The sequence below is a fragment of the Macrobrachium rosenbergii genome, chromosome 58, assembly GCF_040412425.1.
Source record: "Macrobrachium rosenbergii isolate ZJJX-2024 chromosome 58, ASM4041242v1, whole genome shotgun sequence".
Lineage (NCBI taxonomy): Eukaryota > Metazoa > Arthropoda > Malacostraca > Decapoda > Palaemonidae > Macrobrachium > Macrobrachium rosenbergii.
The window spans coordinates 20,152,051-20,171,681 of record NC_089798.1 but is presented as its reverse complement, the minus strand read 5'-3'; the positions used below and the strand labels follow the sequence as shown (position 1 = coordinate 20,171,681).

General features: G+C 40.7%; 1 long non-coding RNA gene across 1 annotated transcript; it reads right to left on the bottom strand.

The window, feature by feature from the left end:
* LOC136837197 (uncharacterized) lies at positions 1 to 11,541 on the bottom strand. Its single transcript, XR_010852619.1, has 3 exons — positions 11,431 to 11,541; positions 340 to 481; positions 1 to 80 (listed from the first exon to the last, which is right to left on the bottom strand). It is a non-coding gene; the product is annotated as an uncharacterized lncRNA (long non-coding RNA).
* Between the last annotated feature and the right edge of the window lie 8,090 nt (positions 11,542 to 19,631).

Below are 19,631 nucleotides of genomic sequence, written 5' to 3'. Positions count from 1 at the left end.
TTCAAAACATAAGCAGCTACACAAAAGATTAAATACAATGTTGCATGTTGTACTCTGCCTGGAATTTCATCACGTTTGGTCTGAAAGAAACCAGGGATTTCAACATTACACAAAATGAACACTTTAATACTCAAAAGAAAAAGTAATAGTAATACATGATCTGCTCCAAATTTGAACGGTTTTCTTACATGCAAGGTGACTGGCAACAACGTACCTATAAATTCAAGAAACAATATACCGTATAATGGAATGCACACACAAAAAAAAGCTCTAGACAAATTTCTTTCAAACAATGAATTTATTCCATTTAAAAAGGTGCACAGGCCTACCATTCCTTACCTTTTGGAAGTACAGTTCAGGGTAGCAATGCAACCAATAAGACATTTGAATGATGAAGTAAAATTTCAACATAAATGACATCTGGGCATGTCCAGTTGGGTAATCTGACCATAATGCTGTGATATCTGTTATGACATTATCGCTGAAATGATACATAATTTGTTAAGAGTATATCTTTAATCTGTAGTTTTACAAAGTCTTAAAGTACAGTAATGTATAATTAAAAGCCAAAAGCTACATTAATTCTATATGAATCAATAACAATGCTGATTAGTAACCTAATCTTAATTCTCCCACAGACTAACAGATGAATAAATATAAGTTAAATATATCTTAGTTTAACCAGGCCACTGAGCTGATTAACAGCTCTCCTAGGGCTGGCCCGAAGGATTAGACTTATTTTACGTGACTAAGAACCAATCGGTTACCTAGCAACGGGACCTACAGCTTATTGCAGTAATCCAACTACACAGACGCAGAGCAAACTTCTATCACCAGAAACAATTCTCTAATTTTCATTGGCCGTGTCAGAGACTTGAACTCTGGCCACAGCTGCTAGCCAAGAGCTCTAGCTACCCTCCAATCAAGAACTTAAATAACACCTGGGCGGAGCATTAGCCCAATATTAATGAAAGAAATACAGGCAGTCCTAGTTTACAACAGGGTTCTGTTCCAGACAGTGCACCAGAACTAAAAATGCCGTAAACCAGAACATCATAATAATAAAATGGGAATTAATGGCGCTGCGCTTACAGCACCAACCGGGTTACAGAGCAATAAACCCGGGTACGGCACCATAAAATCAGGTTAACAGAACTGTGAGCCAAGCCCCATCAAGTCGGAATGACATAAACAGAGACAGCTGTAACCAAGGGACTGCCTGTACATTATTATTTGATGAAGCAGGAAAACATTGGTCAAGTATGAGAAATCCCTAATAATTAACATCTACACAACATACGAGTATACTGTTTATCTTTTTAATGTTCCTGATTATCAAAAGACTTAGCTCCTTATGGACGGCATCATCATATGATGATTTATACTGGTGTTTTGAGTATGGACGGGTTTAACTCCATATGAGTATAATATTATACGCCATATGATTTGGATAAATTTAGCTGGAAAGATGTTCACAACACTTCAATGGTCTATTAAATGACTTATGGCAACTGTGTAGTAGCTCACACAGGAGAGAGGGGGACTAGTGTGCCTTGAGCTTGATGGTAGTCGTATTGCCCATTCCATCCAAAGCATATCTTATTATTTACTTGCTCATAAATATACCCTGGGATTGCTATTGATTTTGGTCCTTATCTTTTATGATAGTATGTTAGCTACAATTGTAATTTTGCAGAGAAAAATGCAAAGAGATATTAAAAAAACATGTATACATACCTCTAACTTACACGCAGGTTAGGTTCCAGAGCCCTCAAGCTGAATCCTCACTAAGTTTGGCATGGTCTTTAAAAATGCTAATAACATTTACTTCCAGAGTTTGGCACTAAATATGGCCACTCAATCATGCTCCTAAAGTATTAAGCTAACTTTTAAATGAACTAAAGTTAGTGTAATTTATTTAAAATTTAGCTTATTGCATCTTTAAAAAGAAATACAGTAAATGTATACATAAAATTGAGTACTGCACAGTTTCATAATACGATTTACAGTAGGTGTGTATCGTGATACAATGTCACCCCTAATTCATGGGAGATGCCGTTTTCTTTTCACTAGAGTAAAAGTCATTTTCTTTGCGCTACTAGGTAAAACGCCTTGGAGCCACAGTCATAACAGAGGCACATTGAATAAAATATCGAAACGTGTACACAATAAACTGTGAGAAGGTAGTACAGTACAGGTAAAATTCAATCAGTTTAAATTATATCTTGTACTAGTAATGACGATGAGTAGGAAATAATAAGTTGTAAAATATGTGAGAGAGAGAGAGAGAGAGAGAGAGAGAGTAGGAGAGAGAGAGAGAGAGAGAGAGAGAGAGAGAGAGAGAAGAGAGAGAGAGAGAGAGAGACTTTGACGATTAAAAATATTGGACTGTAATAAAAACAGGCATGGGTACTACCAGTGATGAATGTTGATTTGAAGGTGATGATGAATGAGCTGTGCAGTCCGATGAATGACAATGATATGACTGCACAGCGTACTTGAGGAGTTACAGCTCATAAGAGTCCTCCTCTTCAGATAGAGGAAACTCTTCTGCCAGGACTACAGGTACTTTTGCCGGGGATTCTTGAGGTGGGGGTTCTTGCGAAGGTTTGGGTTTTGGGTTGAAGAACCAAGTTATTTTGCTCTGCTGCTGCTGTTTTTTCATTGTCTGGTAGAGGGTTCTGTATGTCTCCATGGCTGAATCTATTGCATTTTTTGTTTTCAGAGCAGGTTCAAACTGCGGATCCCACTCTTCTATATAGGCCTATGATACCACCTGCTGTTGTGCCTCAGGGATTATCCCAAGACGCATCAGCTGAAAGACCCCATCATCCTCTTTGTTCTTTTTGAGCTAATTTCTTCCTTCACGGCTGACTTGGCTCAAGTAAATCATCATGTCAGGGGCCAGAGGCATCGGCGAGAGTGTTGACTCTTCTTCGCAACTGCAAATCCTTCCCCCAACCAATTTTGCCAGTTTCACAGCCTCCTGTTGACAGAGCCCCATTGTGAATCTCTCCGGGCAAGAAGCCTCAGGTCATGGACTGCATCTGGCCACAGCTTTTTCCAGCATGCATTGAGTGTTTTCCTTCATCTTGGAGAGCAGATTGAATTATTGAAAGGTACCGATGCTATGGTGAATGTCTTCCAATATGTTTTCAAGGTGAAGTCCCCATCAAGATCCATTGCATTAACCAGGTGTTGCAGATGTTACGTGTGTAGAGGGCCTTAAATGCAACGGATCACGCCTTGTCCATAGGTTGTATGGTAGGTGGTGTTGGCAGGAAGACCTGATCTGCACTGACCATCATGCGACAGATCTGTAAGCCTCCAGCATTGTCCAAGATCAAAGCAACAACTTAAATTCAAGGCCTAGGGTCAGAAAGGTATCGCCTTCACTTTAGATGAAACACCGTGAAACCAGTTGGGATGCTAAGACTTTGGTTATCCAGGCCTGGGTTATGCATCCAGTAGACAGGCAGGGTATTCTTATTTTTATTTTTGAGGGCCCTGGGGTTTGCAGACTTATGAATCACGCCTGGTTTGAGCATGTGACCGGCAGCATTCCCACACATGATGAGTGTGATTCTGTCTTTTTGCGCCTTAAATCCAGGATTTGGCCCTCGCCCCCTTCATCAGGGTATGTTCTTGATGCATTCTCCAGAACAGCTCAGTCTCATCCATGTTGAAGACCTGTATCCCATTTCCTGGATGATTCCTTTGAAGGTTTCCGATAGCTCTTCTGCAGCTTCACACTCCTGATGTTAAAATGTTTTGCAACTTGTCAAACCACCCCTGCTGGTCTGAAAATCTCCAAAGTCTGGTGATGTTGATGTTCCTGGTCATGCCCTTTGTACCCTCCTCAACAATCTTATTATAAAGTTGCAAACCCTTCTCCCGAAATACATTTCCCTGCAGGATGTTCTTTTACTGGCAGTTCATCCATACCCAAAGGCAGATTCCATTCACAATGTTTGGATCTCTCTTGGTCGTGGAACTGTCATTTCCTTACTGAGGTAGCTCTTGGAGACCATTTTTCCGAATTTGAATTTTCTTCTTTATAGAATTTCCACTCTTTTTTTCTTATAGAATTTCACCTCTTCTTCTTATAGAGTATGTTATGAGCTCTCATTCATCCCTAACTGCCACCCTATGCTTGGAAGCAGTCTGACCAGATTTCACATATCTTAAAGATTTATTTTTCTTCTATGGTCACCTTCCTCTGCTTAGGAAGACTGCTAGGAGCTTTAGAAGGAGCGGACGTTAGGGCATCTGATTATTAAAACTAAAAACACTGGAAATACAGTACTGAGCACACTTCTCACAACCGCACGAGATACGCACTTGCTTTAGTTATAACTGATGCTGACATTATTCTAACAGTAGGCAACCTGGCCTGGTTCTGTGACTGGCTACCTCTTATTCTTGTAGCCAATGGCATGTCTCTATGGCGCCTACGTCATTGCCCAAGCCAGATACGTTTTGTCGATGAGATTGGGGTTTCATAATAGTTAATTTACTGCTTTATTTTGTACAGTAATACAGATGCACTAGCACTTTTCTTTGAAGTTAACAAAGTCATTTTCACAGAACGACACTAATACAACTCTTAGTTATGTCTCTTGATATGTTTTAGTATGTTAATGAATTCATTTTCATCAAACTAGCTACAGCTGAAAACCCCATTCCAGGTCATGAGGTGGAGGCTTGGCAAATGTAAGGCATAATACAGTAACGTGACTTCTTTGCATTGTATTTATGTGCAAATAAATACAAATCTCTACTATCTGATTTACACCTAAAACACGTAAACTTATAAAAACAGTACTTTTTAAAAATTAAACATATTTTCTGCAGGGGTATCATCTTGAAAAGTGCAGTAACTTCGTGATTGGCATCACATCTTGTAGCACACCAACTGAACGTGCTGCAATTACATGCATATACAGATTGCACCAGCACTTTCTTTCTCTGAGGTTAACAAAGTAATTTTCAAGAATGACACTTATACAACTTTTTAGTTACATCTTTCATATTACATAACGAATTCATTTTATCAAACGAAAGCGATTGAAACCTCATCTCTGCTGTCATGTAAAGCCGTCCCAGTGACAAAGCTTTTCTTTATGCGGGACATAATACTTGTATGATATTTAGTGTACAAAAACATAAAATATAAATCTTCCATATCGATTTTACAGTTAAAAGCATGAAACTTATAAATGTACTGGGTACTTAAACATTAAAACAGCATTTCTGCAGGCATCATCTTGAAAAGTGCAGTAACTTTGCAAATGGGTATCACATCTTGTAAAAGTACACTAACTGAATGTTCTGAAATTAACTTTGCATCATATTTATGAATGTACAAAAATAAAATACTGTAATACATTTTCATACAGATTTGACACATAAAGTTATTGAACGCATTTTCATACAGATTTTACATTATATAAAAGTATGAAATTTATAAATTACTAAAAATTAAACATGACCACTTCTGCAAGGTTTTCAAGAATTTCAGCTCAGAAAAAATCATGTGATGCCAATTAGTTAGGTTCCGTGAAAAGTCGTGTGTGTGTGAACTGCAATTCAATTGTAAGACTTGAAAGAAGTGATCGTATACATAGCAGTGGTATGATTCTGTCATGAGCAAAGGCCCAGGTTCAAATGGCCGCCACCACCCGATGGCTCAGACTGCAGCATCGCACAACCGCAGCCCGTCAGACGGTCCGAAAAAACCCGAGAGGCTCATTAGGAGAATAAGTACCAGCCCTCAGGCTGGGGAGTTAAACAGTGGGCCAAACGACACACTGGCCACATGTCATGGGCATTGGGACCTGTCCCCCACTGGCTATCGGCCTAAGAAACTGGATCTCAGCACCCAACTGCAGCTCAACAGGCCCAAGAGGATTTCAAGTAATTACATCTATAATTCACGATCGTATGGCTAAATTTCAACATTCTGCTGGCACTTCACGCTTAGTGTGGGTGACTAGTCCGCCCACTCCACTAACGGAATACCAGGAACGACTTAGCGGACAATCTCAATTCTATTTGTGCCCCATGTCCATCAGATAGGAGGAGGATGGGCTCCCATTCTGTATCTACTTGGTAAAACTTTATTATAAAAATTACATTTTTATATAAGTAACTTACCAAGTAATTACATGGCTGAATCCCATACTGACATGAGGTGGGATACATGGACAAATTATATTCCAAAACATCAAGTCATGAAATGGATTGAAATGGAAAAGTTGCTAGCATTGAAGACAACGCTTGTCATTCCTCAGTCACGAGAGCCATTGTGGGAGAATAATGCCTCTGGTTGGTGCTCATTTTAACTTGTAGTGGGATGGTGGTAAAGCCAAGGAGTGCCTCTACTTAAGTGGGAGCTTTGTAGCGTGCTGACATCCGATTGCTAACACAGCATCAGTGAAGTTATGAAGCTCAAGGAGTTATCCAATGGCTAGCGAAACTTTAAAAGGGTCCTTGCCCTGGGCGCAGTACCAAAGAAAACCACCAGACAAGATCATCACCTACAATGAAGAAAAATCACAACACATCCCCTGAGAGTGGTGGTGGGTGCTCTGGGTATCTTGTACTCTCCCCCAAAAACCCCAGCCTCCTCAAGCTCAACACTTCATTATAAGGTGAAGAGACAGTAGGATAAAATCCTATGCTTCCTTCTGTGACACCATGCCAGTTACTAATACTTCACAAGGAACTGCAAAAATTCTAACAGTTTTAATTAAAATTGTGAGAAGCGAAGATCGATTACACATCCAGTAGGTCAATCGCAGAATGGAAGTAAGAGGCATCCTGTGCTTGAAAGCTAATGAGGTAGAAGCTGTTCTGATGCTTAGCCTACTTAAAAGCAGTGGGCAAACTGCTCTCCTGAAACCTGGGAGCAGTCTCACAAATTTTATAAAAATCCTTTTTGGGAAGAAAGACATATTGTTTTTGCCAAAACACTAAGGATATATGGAAGGCCCTGCTCTTCCAATCCTGCTCAGGCAATACCTGAAAGTCTAACTGGAAAAGAGCTCACTATTCTCCCAAAAGCCAAATATGAGGGGAGAGTTGGCACCAGACGACCAGTACCGTAGCTGGCGCCAGGTGCTCTAAGATGATGCTCAGATGATCTGGGTGCCTGGAGAGGCATTGCTCGGGAGCTGTCTGACACTCCCAGGTGCTCGGAGCAAGAGCTGGCACCAGGGTGTGGCCAGAGTCAGATGAGTTGAAAGTCCAGCGAGGAAGAGCCTGGGAGCTTGAAGTTGAAGTGCCTTGAAGAGATTGCTCAGCTGAGCCAAGAATGACTTATCTTCCCTTAATTCTTAAGACAGAAAAAACGGAATTAGGACTTGAAGAGTCCTCGTTCTTGGTTAGAAGGTTCAAGGGTAAATGAGCTAACTTTATTACCGAGTTAAACGTGGCTCGATACCCCTTAACGATGGAATATGGGAGAGACAAGATCTCCTTAAAGAGGCACTCCACCATTAGGCCACTGATGTCTCGAAATAACGACAAGGAGTCTGAGAATAAATCTCACGAAAAACGCCAGTCTGGCATAGACGGGCAAGAAGAAGTGACGACTGCATTTAGCAATGGTCTCTCTACGCACGCTCTTGAAAAACCCTCGCTCTGATAAGCTCCAAAAGCGTGCAGGTCCTCTGGGTGGCGTACCATCCTCGGTGGTGCATTCCTGAAGTGTGAAGCTGACTGAGTAAATACAGACTGGGAAGTAGTCTTGGAAGGTTCACCATCCGTGGCAGGTTCAGGAAGACATCATATCATGGTTCAGAATAGCAAAAGGAGTCACTGTATTGTGATGAGGTTAAAAATTGTTTAGTACTTCATTGACTATGTCAAAGAGCGTAAGGGGTAGGGTTCTGAAGGGTCAACCTTGGAGCATGGAGTCCGCTGCCCATGCTATAGGGTCTGGAGCTGGAGAACACAAGAGAGGAAGACTAAGATTTCTTAATGTGGTAAAACTGGTCCAAAGTCGTCCTGCCCCATAGATTCCACAGAACCCGAAAGACCAGGGGAATCAAGGTCCAATAGGAAGAAAGAACAAGCTTCATCCACCAGAACTTTAGTCGCTTGAAAATCGGTGACTAAAACACTTGATTGATCATCACTGTGTTCTCCTGCTGTTAGAGCAGAGAAAGTGAACAAGTCTTCTCCCTCAAAGTAATAAACTTAGGACTGTGGTCTGGGCTAAATGGATTACCACAAACATGGAGTGAACTAGGGACGAGAAGCACTGAGACTTAAGTATTGCTTTCAGCTCTGACATAGATGTGAAGGCTTCGTTTTCCCGGGGACACGCCCCGACTCCTGCAAATGGGCTCCCTGATATAAAATCAAGTTCTTGAGAAGACGACTAAGACTAGTCTCGGCGAAGAGCGAACTTCTTTCCGGAAAGCCAAGCTCAGACATCCACCTCTGAAGGGTCTGACTAAAACTAGCCTCCTGGGACAAAACAATGGGCTTGGGTGTGATCCTGGTCCCAGTTGGTCTAGGGTAAGAGGAGCAAGGACAAGTGCCATAGAGGCTGAAGCTTAGGTACCAAACTAGATCATGTCTCATTCTCTATTCGAAGATAAATGAGGAACTGTGGTCATACAGACCCGCAGACGATCCTGCAGACTCGTAAGCAATCAAGCAACCATGCAGACCATCGTGCAGACTTGCAGAAAGCTGTGTGGACTAAACGCTGACCCCAGTGACTCTTGACAGTTGTCTATTACTTATTGGACTCGATAACGCCTGCGTGGACAATACTTCGGACAGACCGAAACATGACACTGTATATGGCAATAATAATAACTGGCGTGTTTATAAAAGGCTTGAAAAGTCCGGAGAAGACAAACAAGGCCTGGAATAACAGTGGCCTTGTCCAAAGCCAGGTTCTGACAAATTCTTTCTGCTGATAGACAAAATACTTCAACAGAAATATGTTAGCATGGAGCTGTATGCTCAGCAGAAAGCTTATTACTGGCTGGATAGCGCTGGGATCGCCTGGGATCAGGTATCAAAGAGTAGTTGAAACTGGCACCAGGGAGTCTGAAAATGATTCCAGACGTTGGGAATGGGCACCGCTAAAAGTACTGCCCCGAGAGAGAGCAGCCACCCTTCATGGGAGCTCAAGAAAGGCCTTTCAACAAGGGAACGTTCAGGAGAGAAGATATCGTCATACCAAAGAAGATGGATCGACGAAGAGGCAGATGGAAGCACAGCAAAACAGCAGGAAGGCTATGAGATGAAGCAAATCTCTTAACCACTTGAAAAGTTAGATGCTAGTGTTCATACAGAAACTTCCAGAAACGATGAAACTAGAGGAAGAACTACAAACTGTCTGATGAAACTAGGAGGAAGAATTGCAAAACTGGATGAAAACCAGAGGAAGAATTGCAAAACTCTAACTTGACTAACGTCTCGGAGGACAATAGAGTCCCCAGCAGGCTCATTCCATAATGTTCCGCTTACACAGTTTGCAGACCATCTGAAAGCAGTTGTTATTCTTTTGGCTGACAGATGACTCATAGTAGAACAGGAGCACCACAGCTGTAACTATTGAGATTCTACAGAAAAGTGGAAATCTAAATTCATCTCAACTGTCCTTGTCCGCACAAGACAGGACAAGACGTAAAACGAGAAGTCTCTAGGTCAACACTTGTGAGTTTCTATCTTTCAGCCCTGGTTCCTGTTAAATCAAGACAACTTACTTAAAAACTCTTGACAAGATTCTTCAATAATGAGGTCTATCTCCATCAAAGTGACCAGGAGAAGACAATTCAAAAGATGCGGCTGATTGATCCTGCAAGTGCTTGAAGTTTGAAGGCGGGCACACGGAACTGCGATAGCATTTCAACAAAATCCCGTTGTGGTAACCAGCGAATAATGAAAAAATCTGATGTTACACTGAGACCGGCAGGAAACAGAATGGGATTGTCTGCCAAGTCATTCCTAGTATTACCCCGTTAGTGGGGGGGACTAGTCACCTACACTAAAACAATTGAATCGCTGGCACGAATTTTGAAATTTAGCCTGCCGTTTTAGTTGAAATTATGTAAAATGTAACATTACAGTCCCTTCAACTAGTAATTCACCTGTGAACAGACTTCATATAATGTATTTTAATGATTAGCTTTACATATCAAGAGTTAAATATTGGTTTGGCAACATTTATTTCGTGATCGCTGAACCTCTAGCACAAACTGTCCTGCTGCCTTGTCATGGAATGGATGAATTGTGATTCAGGACTAGACTATGCCCAGTGCTGACTGAGTGATAGTGACAGTAATCATGATAACAAGAGAATGTAGTAAGGGAGGATACTGCACTTCCGAACAATGTCAGGCCATCCCTTTCTTTTCAATTACTATATGAATACAGTAGGCCACTTCCTTGACAGGAAAGAATGTAGAAAGTGAGTTTTCCATAATGTTCCCATTCTTTTTAATCTGATGGAGATGAAAGTGTTTTCATAGGTGCATTTTTTTCCTTTGACTGGTGTGTAATGAATACTTCTGATGGAGATGGAGAGATTTTTGATAACATTTTTAAATCTGATTGGAGTTTAATGAATAGGCCTATCTTTGATGGAGGGGAGATTCCATTAGGCTGGCTTTTCTTTTCTTTATCAGAGTCCACTAAATACCATTGATGGAGTGGGAGGTTTCAATGATGCATGCATTTTTTCCCCTTTGTTCAGTATGTAAACAATACATTTGATTTGGAAGTATTTTATTCACATCCTCCTAATCACTGATTTCATTTTTTGTATGACAGTGGAGTTCACAACTGTGTAACCTAGAAATGGAACTGTTGCAAAACCCATAAATAAACATCTTATCTGCATATTCCACATTACTGGAACAGTAAGGCACTGTCTCCAGTTTCTTGTTCTCAAAATGAATCTGGAATGACACACGTAACCTGGACACGCTCACTTATCTTGGTAGAAAAGCGAGACTGTTCTGAGTAACAAGTGAATTGATCAGCTCCATCCCCCTACCCCCATATCTCTGACTACTCACTCCGACATCCAGTACGTGCCAGCCTACCTGCCCGTTCAACGATAACAGTTATTTTTAAAATTCACCTCACTGACAAATGAAGCCTTAAAATGCATATGTTTATAAAACATTTTCTGCTCAGAATGATTTTTTCTTTCGTTTCCCAAAATATTTGCATAAACTCCTGTTACACCCTGTATACCATGTATCGTTGGGGCTTTGGTCCATGGTCTAGGTGTGTTGGATAATGTTGGGTTCTCAATAATGGCTATTCAGATAACTGAAGGATTACTGTACTTTGTATGTTTGAGATATATATGTGACCTACAGACTGAAGTTATTTAAATTACATTTTCCTCTTCTGATACATAAAGGTAACTAACTAAAAACCTGAGGCAATACCTACTTTATAAGAATGTTGATGGCTCAAGCAGCAGATACAGCAGTAAAAATCAACAGCTGGCCACTTTCGTTGAACTTGCTATGCTTACTTTTTGACAAATGAAGTTTCTTGTTTATTTTGTGCAAATCAAAGAAAATCAATATCACTAAAATCAATGAACTTTACAGTAATTACATACAGAAAATAAGCTTCATCTTGAAATGTTCCTGGAAAAATTTGCTCCACTGACAGAACCTAGGCAACATAAACTTGATACACTCCTAATACCAAGATTCAAACGGATAGTAACAAACTTTCTCTCTCTAAACCAAGATCTGATTACTTAGCCTAGAAGAGAACTCTGGATACACATGTATTAGACTGTAAGCATAAATACCCTGAACTCAATTACTGTAATAATGTTAAGGAAAAATATGCACATTTAATGAAACTAGCATTGAAATACAATCACTTGCTTCAAAGAGTCATATGGACTCCCCCCAACAACTTCCAATCTCTAACGGTTACCCATGCCTCAAAATCCAAGAATGTGACCACTATAAAATTAAGTTATAACTCATCCCAGTGTCAAACTTTGAAAAATCCTATGATGCCCTGTTGGCATACAATAAACTCACAACAAAAACCTCAAACTATAGTTCGGTATTTTAGCTTATATTTACATGACTAAATACTCTGTAAGCATGCTCGAGTGTAAATTTAATATAAATGAAAAACTATATCCTATAACTCTTTTCATTGTCTTTACTAGCAGTATTAATTATTTTCCCAAACTCTATATGCTTGAAATGGCTTTAGAAAAAGTCTGTGTGGGCCAACATTACTAAATATAAAAAATAATGATAATGCATATGCATGAGGAATTTTGAAAAAGGAGTGAGCACTAGCGATAGTTTCATGGCTGGGGGCGCAGTAAGATCATCCTACTGTAAATGAGATTGGCAGAGCTGTGGCATCCAAAGGCTGGAATAAAGACTATGATCTCAAAGATGGTGAGGACGAGAAGGGTAAAGAACAGTTGGTCAAAGGACAGTATATACAGCAGTAATGCAACAGTATGATGGTCAAGAAATCCTGGAAAGAAAGGACAGATGAAGACCTACACCTGATAAAGAGTTCAGGCAGAAAGAGTGCGTAACAGAACAGAGAAAACTCATTTCATACGTAATGCCATAAAATTGTTCACGATGATGATGATAATTACTGCATATGCATTAAGCAAACTTTTTAGTCATGTTAGAGATCATACATTGGTAAACTGTTTCTGAATAGAAACAAAAGCATTTATTTAACACTATTCAGTCATCCTAACTGCAAACAGTTTTATATCAGCTTTTACCGGTATAATGTAGAGTTTAAGCAATTAAAAGTCTAAACAATTAAAATTCAACCACAACATACTTACATCCAAAACATACTCCTGGATGATGGTATGCATAACAATGGGAAATGGATAATAAAGAACACTGCAGCAAAGTCACGGCTGCCGTAAGTGTAAGTCATCGGTGCCTCGGCTGTTTCAATATCTGAAGCATTGTGCTGAACAGCAATAAATACTGATGCTAGTGGAGAAGTAGTCTGCAAAAACAAACAATGTTTTGTTAATTAGTCTGCAACAAAAAGCCAATTTTTGTTAAGATTTTTCCCAGTTCAATTTGGCAACCAGAATAAACACAATTACAGTCAACCCCCGGTATTTGCGGGGGATGTGTACCACTATTGTAACCGGCCCCCGCCCCGCGAATAGCTAAAATCTGTGAATACTTAAAACATCTCTTAAAAATGCCTATAACTGCCTATTTTAATAGTTCAAAACACCAAAAAACCCTCTAAAAATGCTTATACCTGAATATTTTAATAGTTTTATCACAAAAAGTTCATTTAGTCACGAAAATGATATGAAAACTAAGTAATTATTGAATATTTCTCTGTGAAAAATACTGCAAATAGGTGAATTTTCCACAAATAATGCGTGCATATATACGTTCCACAGAGAAACTACTCTAATAGGTGAGATATGATCCGAATTTTCTCTGTTGGAAGAAATGTTACTTCAACTTAAACATTTCTTTAAGCCAATATAAAATAGCAAATTTTAGAAGTAATTTATATTTTTCTCTAACATACAAAGCTGAAGTTCTTTACATAAGGATTCAACTTGCAAACACGAGCTGGAAAGGCCATTAAAACTTACTGACAAGGTAGCTAACTACTCTATAGACAGGTATGGGCAAGCCCTGCCCACCTGTCAGTCCGAACTCCACTTTGCCTTTGTTCCAGGTGCCAGATGAGAAGGGTGGCTGAGGTGGGCCATTCATGTAAAGAACTCAGGTTTATATGTTAGGAAAAATACCTTTTAAAATTTGCTATGGTCCCACACAAATACAAACCTTCATTCTTTACATAAGATTTACCCATTGTGGAAGTAAACTGGAACTCTCTGAACTGACTGCGGTGTACTGAACATGGAATAATCTTCTCTAGTCCAATAGGGATCCTATACTTCCTGCATGCTCCAGCGATATGGGATATGGTACAGCTATGCTCGTAAGTGATACGACATGATTGCATAGGATTTCATTCAAGATTCACCAACTGGCAACCTAACATGCTCCACATTTATCTATTATTTCAAAGCAAAATCATGATTACTGCATACAATAAGGACATAATATGTTTCATAAGAGTGAAATCTGTCATATACTGTACAGTAAACCCCCCAGTATTCGTGGGGGATGCGTATCACACGCCCTCCCCTCGAAAAGCTAAAATCCGTGAATACTTAAAACCCTTCTAAAAATACTTAGAACTGCCTATTTTGATACTGCACAAAAAAATCTATAAAATGCTTATACCTGGTAATATCCCCTAATTACGATAAATAGGTCTCCAAAAAAACCATCGTTTGCTTTGAAAAACGTATCTTGAATATGGCTCATTTATACCTGTAGACACATTCGTGACCATGTATAGATATATAATGGTAGCTCAGCCTACACTATAAAGTATTCTCTGTACATAAATGGTATAGTAATTATTATCAGCTAATTCTGGAGGTTCATGCAGATTGACTTATGATAATTCAATATAAACAGAAATTGAACAAACAAGAATTAGCTTAGCCTACTCTATGGTATACCATATACATATACGGTAGACTAGCCTACATTATACTGTACTCGATATTTCGCATATTAATATCGTATTACTGTACACAAACATCAACATAATGAATATGCATCTTTTCCATGGAGCTTTTAAAATGTTTTGCCTTATTTCACTGTATCCAATAATACTGTATATATTCTTATATTGCTTTATTATAATTGTGAGCGCTTCAATGTTTCGGTTGAAATCCACCGTTGAGAAGTTTATTTCACAGATGAACTCAGCTCAGAGAGCCTTCTTGCTTCTAGTTACATAAATGAATCTCTTGATACTTTTATTTATAGGGTGGGACAAGGTTATTGCTACACTAAGTGTTTTAAGTCGAACATAAATTAATATTTAGTTCATCAGAAATTAATTTACCTATTTTTTCGTTAATAGACACATTGGCCATTTGGGGCATGTTTGTTTTATGTAAAAAAAAAAAAATCAAGATTCGTCACATTAAATTTGATTTTGCCACAATACAAGCTTACGTATTTATTTTTTATTGGTGTGAAAGGGCTTGTAATTTTGTGTTCTTCTGTCTATAGTCTTGATTAAAATTATTTTCTCCAATTTTATTTATGGTTGAGTTTCATCCATGTTGTCATTACCCATAATTTATAGTAAGAACGATAATTTATAGTGCATTTCTAACAGCAGAAATATGATATTTTAATGATAAAATAAAGTTTGTTCATACTTACCTGGCAGATATATATAGCCATATTCCTCCAAGGTCCTGACAGAATTTCAAATTTCAGTACACGCAGTGGCCGGTCAGTGTTATACTCATTCACGCTGGGAAGTGTATCAGGAACCATTCCCATTTCTATTCAGATTTTCTAACGCCACTGTTCCTGAGGGGAGGAGGAGTAGTTTATATATATCTCAAGTTAGGTGTATGAACAAACTTTGCTTTATCATTAAATATCATTTTGTTCATGAGACTTACCTGCCAGGATATATATATAGCTGAATACCACCTTGGAGGGGGCAGGTGGAGAGCAGCCAAGAATTAGAAAAACCAATTATTGGTAAAATTATTTGGTTCCATTCGATAGCGTAGGCCACTGGAGTGGTTACTGTCACTCTAGTCTGCTTCTGCTTTACTAGAGACCCCAGCGCAGGTAGTGACTCATATAGCTGGCGACTCTGGGATGATCTGTAACTGGGCGACCACAATGTGACTAGATCATGTTCACACAAAGAGGACAAAAGAGCACACTAACCACCTAATCCAACACCTAAAGCAAGAATTGGTAAGGATTGGGAAGACTGCCTCCAGTAGCCCACCCAACAACCACAAAAACAACAATTGAAAAGGGATAGACTGAGTTACCCCTGTCCCCATGCTGCTGAAGCAGCAATGTAAGGGTCTCAGTAAAAGCAATTTCTGCATGCTACCTAAACATCTTGCTGAGAGTGCAGAGGTGTGAATACCAGAATTGACTTTCTACAAAATGTGGCACCAAAATACCACTGAGTACCATATTTTCTGAACGCCATGGAGGTAGCAACTGCCTCACCTCGTGAGCGTTAACTCTCAACAACTGAAGTTGGAGTCACAGCAACTAGAGGTGCGTCCCATCGACGCCCTCAATGAAGAATGCGCCAGCGCATTCTTCTGATTACAGGTTTAACTGGTTGCCACAGACCACCATAAATATCCAATGACCATCACGCAGTGTCCTGTGTTCTTTATGTAGTACTTGAGAGCTCTAACTGGACATAGAACTCCTCAGTTCCTGTCCAATAAGGTTCATAAACCTTTGATTTCAAAGTGTTCAGGCTGGCGGTTAGAAGAGACTCCATCATTCTAGCCAAGAACTTAGGCTTAAAGAATAGACGGTCAGGTTCCTTGAAGCCCACATGACGCCTCGAACTTCTCTCTACCCTTCGCCGCGAGAATGTCAGCTTATAACATCCTTAAGAAAAAGCAGAGTGGAGAGGCTCAAAAGGACTAAACATCAAAACTTGAGCATTACGGCCCAAGTTCCAGGGGAATCAGCTGAGAACCTGGACGTCTGAAAGAGCTCGTAAGATCGTGGAGGTCCTTATTGTCAGACAAAGCCAATCTTCTGTGTCTGAATACAATCGAAAGCATGCCCGATAATGATAGTCGGAACTGCTATATCGAAGCTTTCCTCAAGTAAAGGAGAAAACCAACCTGGCTCACAGTGATAGAGAAGAGAAAGCCCTTCTTTCTACACCAACCTTGGCTGCTGCTCACTTCGCTAGATATATCCTTAGATGAAGAACTTCTGGTCTAGAAGGACACCCGTACTACCTGGCCAGAAACCTTCGCTCTGGACCAAGTTTTCGATAGTCTCAAGCTGCCTCAGAGCGTGGAGATTCAGCATATCTCGTGAAGTGGGTTTGTATGAGCAGGTCTGTTTCATAGTAAAGGTCCTCGAACGCCTACCAACCAGAAGAGAAACTCCGAGAACCAGTGGTTCGAAGGCCAAAAACGTGGATGAGAGTCATCCTCGCCCTTGTGAGGCCGCTGAACTTTGGCGATGACTTCCCAGAATTAGAACGGGAAAAAAAGGCTAGCATCTATCTCCCGCCCAATCCCAGGAAGGCAAGAGCAACTATCGCAACTGCCCCAGGTCGAGTACAGATGAGCTTTATAGAGGGTTTCGCTGTTCTTTGAGGTCGTGAAAATATCTGGCAGATACAATTCCTGGCCAAAAATCTTGGCAAACCTCCTGATGAAGGGTCCATTCTTCGGCAGGAGTTGATGGCTTAACAGACAGGTCTGTTCGAACATTTTCGACCCCCGCAACAAAAACTTGTGAGAATCGAAAATGTTGCAGAGCATAGGCTCAAAGAATACCCTCTTAAAAGGCTGAACAGGGAACAAGTAGCATTGTCCGAATATAAACCACACGACAGCAAATTGACTCAAGAATTACAGCTAAAAAGATAGCCGCCACCTTTGAAGTCGATGTTAGGACACCTGTTCCTCTCCAGGTTCCTAACACTCTCCTCTAGTGTAGCCCCCAACTCCATTGACGCACCCTTCGGAAAACCACCAGGTTGGGGTTCAGAAGTTTGAGGAGATCCTGCACCCGCTGATCGTGTTCGCCACCACCACAGAACTTTTATAGTATGCGGGTAATTTCAATTCCTCTTTCAAGTCTTCCTGCTTTGTCAATCAACAAAAGAACTGAAGAGGCCTGAGATGCAGACTCCCAGAAAGCAAACTTCAGCAGGAAATGGTCCCCAGCAGACTCATTCCTTCCTTCACCTGGCATGTTTCTTCTCAAGAAGGTCAAACTTTTTCGTGACAGAAGTTGTCGTTTCTGCGACGGAGACGCTATAAAAGCCGCTGAACAGATCTGAATTCCCAGACACAATGGACTGTGAGGGGATCAGCCGCATTCCACAGACCAGAAGTCCCAGGACTTCACGAGTTGCAGAGTCAACTGAAGGTCCTCCAGATACCGCCGACGACGCCTAACTGAATCCAGTCGTCCAAGTAGAGTGAGATCCTGACGCGGCGACAGATGCAACTGCATCGCAACGCTTGGCGAGACGCAAACACCCTGAGCAAAATGTGACGCCAACAGCATCTGGTGTTCCCAGGCGGCCAACCATCTGGCATTGACCAGACCCAACGCTGCTTAACTTCGCTGATCGGACGAGAAGCGTAAGCCAACGTGGTATGGCCGCGAGCAGAGTCCAGCAGAGAGCCCTGAACCGTACGCCTAGTCCTCAAGACAACCTGGAGATACTTCAATTTAACGTGCGGATGAATTGGGGCGTGAAGATACATCTGAGACCAAAGATACCATCCAACTCGACGAAGGGCCTAGTGAGCAGCTGCAGGTTCCATCTTGAACTCGCCCTTCCGACCAAGTTGTTCGACCTGTTGACGCCCAAGACTGGCCCCAGCCTACTGGAAAGTTTCGGGACTAGGAAACAATCTGTAGTAAAATCCCGGGAACACCGAAGTCTAAGATCTGTTCCATTGCTCTCCGCCGAATATCTGTCTGAGCAGGTCAAACACCTCTGTTTGACAGGAAGGCAAAGTTGTGGAAACAAAACAAAAAGAGGAGACAGGAAGGGAATCACACTCCTCTAACAGTAGGGAGGGACCAAACGCCTGCCCCTCACTCTCTTCCATTTGCAAAAATGAAGCCTGCTGCAAAGGAGTTCGAGATGAAGGAGTCACTGCCACCTTTGAGGTCTGGATGGTTACGCAAACATTTAGCTTCGGCTTACTTTTGCATTCGAGACTGTGCTGCATAGAAGGAGATGCAGTTTGAATGTCGATAACTTTAGTTTTGAGAAAACGACATTTTTGCTTCTGTATTTATTTGCTTGTCACACAGTTTGATGTTTTATGATTACAATGAATAAAAATAGACTATAAAGTATTATAACCGCTTAAATGAAGCCAATGCAGCTGAAAACACGCTGAGGTTCGCTAGCCAGACGCTTTACTTGGTCAAGCTCTGAGCTGCTACTGACTGACGCCACACTGACTGCCCTGTATTCCTCGTTTTTCGCTGATGACTATGGCTCACACGGTTACTATAAATCGACAGATATTTCATAGCTAAAAGGAAATTACCACCGAGCATATTCGACAATATCATTACATTATATGAAAAATGTAATTTGACTATGATAGGTTACTGTTTTGTTTATAACTTATAACTGTGGCGTAACTTTAAATAAAACTTTCTGAGAAGATAGTCAGATATGTATGATGCCATATATAAAATATCCCAGAAAATTTATTTCCGACATTTCGCCAAACGCCCCTTAAGACAAAGACAACTATGGTTATGGAGAGAGGAGCGACGGTTGAAAAGTCTCAGGAAACATCCTAAGAAAAGCCAGAGTCTGATAATCAGAGGAAGAAGAAGACGAAAGAAGCTTCTTCTTCTTCATACAGCGCTGTGACTAAAGAGGATGTCTCCTTCCGCAGCTGGTGGGTCTTGAGTGGAGTGGTGAAAAGTAGTTCCTGATTCGCCGAGCATGAAGCCGGAACTCCCGCCGAACGAAGAAGTCACTAACTAGAGTAATGTGATAGTAAACAT